The sequence below is a fragment of the Gavialis gangeticus genome, unplaced genomic scaffold, assembly GCF_001723915.1.
Source record: "Gavialis gangeticus isolate Ggan-Ray unplaced genomic scaffold, GavGan_comp1, whole genome shotgun sequence".
NCBI classification, from domain to species: Eukaryota; Metazoa; Chordata; order Crocodylia; family Gavialidae; genus Gavialis; species Gavialis gangeticus.
The window spans coordinates 52,083,351-52,091,454 of record NW_017729004.1 but is presented as its reverse complement, the minus strand read 5'-3'; positions in this window follow the sequence as shown (position 1 = coordinate 52,091,454).

The following is an 8,104-nucleotide window of genomic DNA, read 5'->3' as shown; positions in this document are numbered from 1 at the left end:
CCCTTGCAGCCTGCCCAGACACCTAGTGGCAGGAGCTGCTCGGTAAGGGCATGGCTGGGGCACCCCAGTGGCTGAGTTTCATCGTTTCATAGTTTCTAGGGTCAGAAGGGACCTGAGTAGGTCGTCTAGTCCGACCCCCTGCCATGGCAGGAAGAGCACTGGGGTCAAATGACCCCAGTAAGGTGGTCATCCAACCTCCTCTTAAAAACCCCCAGGGTGGGAGCCTGCACCACCTCACTTGGAAGCTGGTTCCAGACCCTAGCCGCCCTGACCGTGAAGTAGCGCCTCCTGATGTCCAACTTAAACCTTCCCTCCGCCAGCTTGTGACCATTGTTCCTGGTCACTCCTTGCGGCGCTCGGGGGAACAGGGACTCCCCCAGCGCCTGCTGATCCCCCCTAACCAGTTTATAACAGGCCACAAGATCCCCCCTCAGCCTTCTCTTTTGAAGGCTGAACAGGTTCAGGTCCCGCAACCTTTCCTCATAGGACCTACCCTGCTGTCCCTTGATCATACGAGTGGCCCTCCTCTGGACCCTCTCGATGCTGTCCACATCCCTCTTAAAGTGCGGCTCCCAGAACTGGACGCAGTACTCCAGCTGCGGCCTGACCAGTGCCGCATAGAGGGGGAGGATCACCTCCTTGGACCTGCTCGAGATGCATCTGTGGATGCATGACAAGGTGCAGTTGGCCTTCCTAGCCGCCTCCCCACATTGCCGACTCATGTTCATCTTGGAGTCAATAATGACTCCCAGATCCTTTTCCACCTCCGTGCTGACAAGAGGGGAGTTCCCCAGCCTGTATGTATGGTGCCGATTGTTCCTCCCCAGGTGCATCACCTTACACTTGTCTGTGTTAAACCCCATCCTGTTCTCCTCCGCCCATCCTTGTAACCTATCTAGGTCCAACTGTAGCCTGTTGCTCCCCTCTATTGTGCCCACATCCCCCCACATCTTAGTGTCATCAGCAAACTTGAACAGGGTGCTTTGCACCCCCTCATCCAAATCACTGATGAAGATGTTGAACAGGGCGGGCCCAAGGACCGAGCCCTGTGGGACCCCACTTCCCACGTCCTTCCAGGTCGAGAAAGACCCATCCACTACCACCCTCTGGGTGCGACTCTCTAACCAGTTGGCGACCCATTGGACTGTATGGGTGTCTACGCCACAGTCCCCCAGCTTCCTAATGAGAATGGGGTGAGAGACAGTATCAAAAGCCTTCCTGAAGTCTAGGAAAACTATATCCACTGCCACCCACTACCACTGCCAGTCTGTACTCCATCCTCATCCCACGAGCCACTGGGGCCTCAGCTGGCAGCTCCTCCATGGAGCTGTTGCCATGGGTGTGTATGTGGTGAGTTTCACAGACACCCTAGTCGCCTGCCCCTTCTGCGGGCAGAGGGAGACCCTGGCTGCATGTGTGCCTTGGGGTGGACAGCAGGACAGGGGCTGGGGTTGCCCTGCCCCAGGCCCTTTCCCAGGCATGTGCCATGAAACATGCATGCAGCAACCAGCAGCAAGTCCAGGTGTGGGTTGAGCTTGGGGTGTCTTTGGCACTTTGGCCAAAAAATGATGCTGACCCCTGGAGTAAAGATTAATCTCTGTTCTGTTGATTTTAGAGGCATTGAAAAATAATGTGGCATGTGACAATTGTTTTGGCAGTCAGAACCATGAGAGACCAGAGAAGCTATCCATCTGTTTTTGTATTTAAACCCCAATGCTTGCTCATGACCATAGTCAGAGCGGGAACGCAATACCACTTTGGCAAACAAAGAGATGAACAAAAAAAATTATGAGTTAGAAGGCAGGACTGGGACCAAGTGTACAGCAGCTTACAATGAGTAACTGTTCATACGCCTGTTCTTAGTTTTCCTACAAGGGAAAACTAAAGTGTGATCACTCTCCCTCTGGATGGACTGCAACTATATTACAGTGATTACTGTGATTCAACTTTCCTTACCACCAGGTAAAAACTGAATGTATACTGGTACAGTGTGACAGCTGTTCTTCAGGAATTTGTTTCTCTTTTAGCTCACTAGAATATGTTCATGCCTAAACTTTTCTGCTGAGTGAAGTGTTGAGGCTTTGCTCCTGAAAACTCCACTGGTAATCTAGCACAGCATCCATGCTGTGTAATTTGGGGAAAAGGCAAAAACTGAGTTAGTAGAGGAGACCCTAAATTATGTACTTTTGCACTGAAAATTCTAGAGAAATCCTTCTTGTAAGATTTTAATATAAACACCTTATAGTAGTTCAGGGAATAATGACAGACAAGAGCAATGAGATATTTTTGTAGTGCAGGTGTCCATGAAGCTGGTATATGTTGGTATTTAAGATTTTCCCACTGGGAACTAAACTGTTGACTAACAATATTTGTCTATTATTGTGAGCTTACTTCCATGGTCCAAGGACTTGCTGCTTATTTTAAAACTAAAAAAGAATGTCTTTGGAGATTAACAGCTGCAGCTTTATATGACTAAAATATAAAGCCAGATTAGCTAGCTTGCTGCGTGTACAACATAATGGCAAATTCTAGCCAGGTTGTGGTGGGAGGGAGGGGAGATCAGTGAGGATTTTATTTGTTAAGCAAAAGCACAAGGTAGAAGGAAATGAGGAAAACTCAAAAAGCTGAAAGCTATCTACAAAATGAAGAAACTTAGATGTAGTGAGATGTGTATTAGCATACAAAAACAGTGCTTAGTGTCATTGAAGGTTAAGGTACATTGGATCTCATACATTAAAACTTTAAAAGAAATTACATAAATTAAAGCAGACTGGTACACTTGTTTTCACTTTCATAATTGCTACACTGTGTCTACTAATATGCTCCTTAAGGCTTTTACTTCCATCTCCAACAAATGCCCAGAAGTCATAGGAATCCTGTTGTCATCCAACCTGCACTATAACAAAAAGCATTGACAATAAACTTGTAAGATTTTATATTCTTTTAATATCCATTACATCATTAATTCTTTCAAATGTTGCACATTCTAGAACTTGCTGCAGAGGTCACTGTTTAAAATGTTGCCCTTCTCATGGAAGTGACAGATGCTATTCATAACACAGCATGTTTACTGTCCAGCAAACGCTTCTTGTGTTTGCTTTGTATGTTTTCTTTTTTGGTTAGAAAACTTAAAAATACTCCATAGATAAACATTTGTGATATGGCTAATATTCTAGCAATCAGCCTACAAAAACAACATTGTGGTCAAGGTATGGATCCCCCAGCATTCAAGACTGATTGCAGGAGGTTTACAAAGAACATGAGGAAAAAATGGATAGAAAAAATCACCTTAACTCTTATATTTCTTACTTTCTGTATTAGTTCAATTTCTATAAAGCTCCCATGTAAGATTGAAATGGCACCAAAATATATATTCTGCATTTTTATGTCTTCCAAAAAATTTTTTGTTTTGTTTTAAGCAAAATAAGGCTTAAAACACTTGTTAAAACTGAACTCTAATTCAACCTCAATCATGGTAAAGCTGTAGCTGTACCATTATTAATGTAAGATAGTTCCTATTTTCTTTTTTGGTCATTGATGTGGCTCTGAGTAATGTCTTATCTTAAGTTTAAGACTCTGAGCTAAATTCTTCTCTCACCATAAATGCAAAATTATAATTTGCATAGTGATGGTAGCTGCCTTAGAAGAGAAGTGGAACTCTAGTTTGCTGCTAAATGGATCTATCCCAGGATCACCTGTGGAAGAGCCCTGGGTAAGTTGTTTTTTTTTTTTTTTAAAGGAATGCAACATTAAAGATTTAAACAGAAAAAAAGATGGGGAAGGAAAAAAATAAGATACCAACCATTTTTCTCCAGACTTACTGGATTGCAGCCAGAGATAAAGCAAAATGATTGCCCCTTGTTTTCCAGACACATAGTGAATAAAGAAACTTAGACTTTTAACTATGGGAAAATTAAATTGTAAACACTTGTAAAGACCATAGACCATGCTAACCCCAACTGTTTCAAATTTGTCTTTAGCCTATTTGAAATCATGCATACATTTTGTCTTGTGTCTTTTTCCTTCTGGTGTTTGATCCTTTAGAGTGAACTTAGGAAAACCCTCAAGATTTTATTTGCAAGCACAAGCAGTAGAATTTTCATTTACAAACTAATTTTCATGTAATCACTTACCTCTTGGAGTTTTACATTTTATATCAAAGGAAGTGGAAACTCATGATCAGAATTTTGAGAGTCAGCAAGAGTGGAGGATGTCTATATTGCGGATATTGCAAAGCAAGAGGACAAACATCAGTGCATAAATCCTAACATTGGAGTGTGGAATGATAATGGGTAGACTACTGTTGTAGAAGCTGTTGTGGCATTGGGATACAACAGCAGCTATGGAATAGTTTCACACCTACTCTGAAGCCTGGAGGATATTTTTCCTGCATAAACTAAAACAAAAAATTATATGAAAGAAGAGTTTAGGAGTGACCTGGACCATAGTTTAACAGTAGTTGTTTCCTATAATAATGTTTAATACTTGTTTCTATAAATATTTAGAATCACAGTCGTACATGCTCAGCTTCCTACCCCACTCAACCAATCTCTGTTTCACTGTAAGTTTTAGTCTTCAGCTGATTTACAGTACACCAAAACTTCTTTTCTAAAGCTGTTTCAGTGTGTTTGATCACTCACGTTTTGTTCAGTTGCTAAGAAAAAATGACTTAATGGGCAGCGCAATTGATTCTACCTGCCTTCCTCACAAACCCCTTTTAATTTACTGTTTGTTCCATCATCATGGTGAAAAGGTATTGTGTATTTGTTTTGTTCTGAGGTTGAGACATGAACCTCAGAAGTATTATTTTGGAAGGGTTTCTTGCATTAGTTGTTAAATGAATACAATATCTACAACTACTAATTTGCTTTCTCATATGCAGTAAAAACCTGAAGATTAAATTTAGATTTAACTTAATATTATACCAATCAGATGGACTATAAAAGCTGACATAAGTGGTTCTTGCCATCAGTTTTTGCTTTGGATCAGAATGACAACCTTAGAAATTAACAAAGCATTAGAAACAAAAACAGTCAAATTATGTTTCAAGGTCACATTTTGTGAAAAGAATTTGATGTCTGGTTTATGAGAAATCAACTGAATATTAATAATATATAGGCCTAGATTCTCCAGACCAGGGGGCTAGGGACAGACTTACACATAAACTGGTACACATAAACAGGTTTTAAGTGATCAGAAACTAGTTTAAACCTGTAACAGAACAGATGTTCAGTGCACACAAACCTGGTTGAAAATAGGTGAAACTGGTTTGAGGTAAACCTGGTTGAATGTAGTATCAGACTTAACTGGTTTGTGTCAAACCAGTTTATGTAACATCTGTCCCAGACCCCTTCTTGGTTTAAGTTAAATCAGAATCATCCAGCATCCCAGATGCTTTGCAACTCTGGGCAGGGCTCTGCTCCCTGTTCCAGCAGGGCTGGCCCCTCCCCTCTGTTTCCTGGCTGTAGGTCTGGCAGAGACTGCAGGTATAGTGGGATCTGTCTGGCTTCCTCCTGGTCCCCACCGCTCCTCACCACTCCCTGCTCAAGTAGGGATTCCTCCCTCCCCTCTGCCTTACACAGACACCTCTCAGCATTAGCTAGCATACCACATGCTGACTACAGTCTGTGCTATGGGATAAAGGCAGACTTGTTGCTCTTTGGAGCTAATCAACAGGTAGCTGGTAATGTCCCTCCATTCCTTCCTTGGAAAAAGTCTGCAATGTTCTGGGTGGGTTCTGACTGCTTGCCCATTCACCATGGGGCAGAGCTGGAGGGTTTGTTTGTGCTCACCAGCTGGCTTCTGCCCCATATCCAGCTTCCAGTGGAGTTTTTGAATCTCCCACAGTGGTGGCCTCAGCTGACGTAATCAGCTGGCTGCCACCCAGCTTAATCGATAGCCACTTGAAGAGTCGGTGTGACGTTGGCTTGTGCAGCTCTTTCTCCATCCCAGGATGCCTCCTAGGTAATTTTGCAGTGGCGTCAGGGTCCCTATTCCCCTCTCTGGGAGTGTTGGGGTCTGCCCCCAGTGCTTCAGCCCCTGAGGGTGTACCCCACCACCACATACTTAATTCTAAAACAAAGGGTTTTCCCCCCATGTTAAATGGGGGGAGGGGGGAGAAAAACCTTATCTTAGAATCAAGTACCATATTTACTTGAATACAAGATAAGGGTTTTACCCCCAATTGGCATGAGGAAAAAAGCCCCATCTTACAACCATATACAAGGAAATATCACTGAATACATTGTCTATCATTAAAGTACTTCCAAACACAGCATGTGCTCAGCAATGGAAACCAACTACTGAGTTGATTCAATGCAACCAACACTGAGTATAACTGTAAAACATATGGCCCACATTGGACAAACACCTACAACAAAAAGGTTAGTGTAGGTCATGTAATAAGATGTGGTAGTGCTTGTTAAGCTCCGTCTCACTCACTGCTGATTTTTTTCAAAATCATGGTGAGCCACGACACTGTAAACATTTTTATTTCCTCTTCACTCCCACAGCTGAGCTGTGCCTTACTTCCCCATTTCCAAGGATTCCTGTTTCTTCACCAACCTTAAATGCCTAGCAAATATCACCAAATGGGGCCCCAAACAGTTCACCCAGAAACCCTCTGTTGCCTCCTTTCTCAGCCTGGTGCATATGCTTAGTGTGCCCTTGCCCTCCATGAGGTGGAGCTGGACCAGATTACCCTGCACCTCATCTGTATATACATTTTTGGAGCATCCCAGGACTTGTGAAAAGAACACCTGGTTCTAGTCATGAGTGGGGCTAATTAGCACATGGATACTTTGTGCAGTATCTGGAGTACACACGCATACTGAGCAGTAGGGTCACCATGGCTTGAACTGCTGTTGACTCTGGTGGGACCTAGCCTTTGGCTTTGGACTGATATCATGCATAATTTGCACTGCATATAAGTAGATGCTGAAGTGCTGCTTAAAAGTGCATTTATGGAGAACCTGTGCTAAGACTTGCAGCAATTTTTTAAAAAAAGGTAATGTATCAATTCTGGATGAACTAAGTGAATGGGTATGGCATAATTGCTGCAGCCCTGTTTAATTTCAAGGTTATTGTTTTCAAATTTGTTTTTCATTTCTTTGGTTCAGGGAGAGCAAGGTCTGATAGTAAGGAGACAGGGGAAGGAACTGCCAGGAGAAGGAGAGAGCAAAGGGGTTCCTGGACACTCCAAATTTATTTTCCCTGCTGTAGCAGTTGGAGTGGGGCAAATTTAAGGCAAACCTCCAATAATTAGATTCTGGACCTGCAAAATTATAAGCAATTTTTAATTTTTCCATATATAGAATTGAAGTATTGGGGGCTTTTCTTATAAACAGAGTAATCTTCTATTTAAGTAAATATGGTAGTTAATGATAGTACATTCTTTATGCAGTGTGCTTGTTTGCCTAAGTCCTGTAATATTACCTGATTGGAAGTTAGAATTTTTTATTGGAGGACAGTGAATAATAAGCAGCAGAATGTAAAACAGTCATTTCCAAACCCCCAGGCCTGTCTATAGTTAACTATATATAAACATGAATACTCATGAATAGTTGAGGAAGAATGTCTTTCACTCAAAAGCTTGTTTAACTCTGTGCCAACTACATATTGGTCCGATAAAAGATATCACCATAAGAGATTCTTGCCTGGGGCATTGAACACATTTTGCTCAAAAAGCTACTTGGAATTTAAGCAGTCATTTGTTTGGAAGCATTAACCCACATATTAGGAACTTAATTCAGAATTAAGGTAACATTACAAAAATGTTCATATAATGATATAACTTGGTGTAAATAATATATAATAACAATTGTCTTGGAGATTTGCTCTGTGAGTGTTGCCAGTGCAGAGGCTATCTTGTAAGCGTCATAGTAACAGGCCCTGCACGTGGCCTTTGCATGACCTATGGGCCTGTCACTCAAGGGTGACCTAGTTTCCCTGTCAGACGCATGCCCAGTGTGAGGGAGGATAACAGTGCGCATGCCCAATTATGTTATATAATCAGACTAGAAAGTTCTGTGGAGTTTACATTCTGATTGGCTACCTAAATTCTGATAAAAGCCTAGTGAGCCCCCTCCCACGGGGGGGGAAGCGA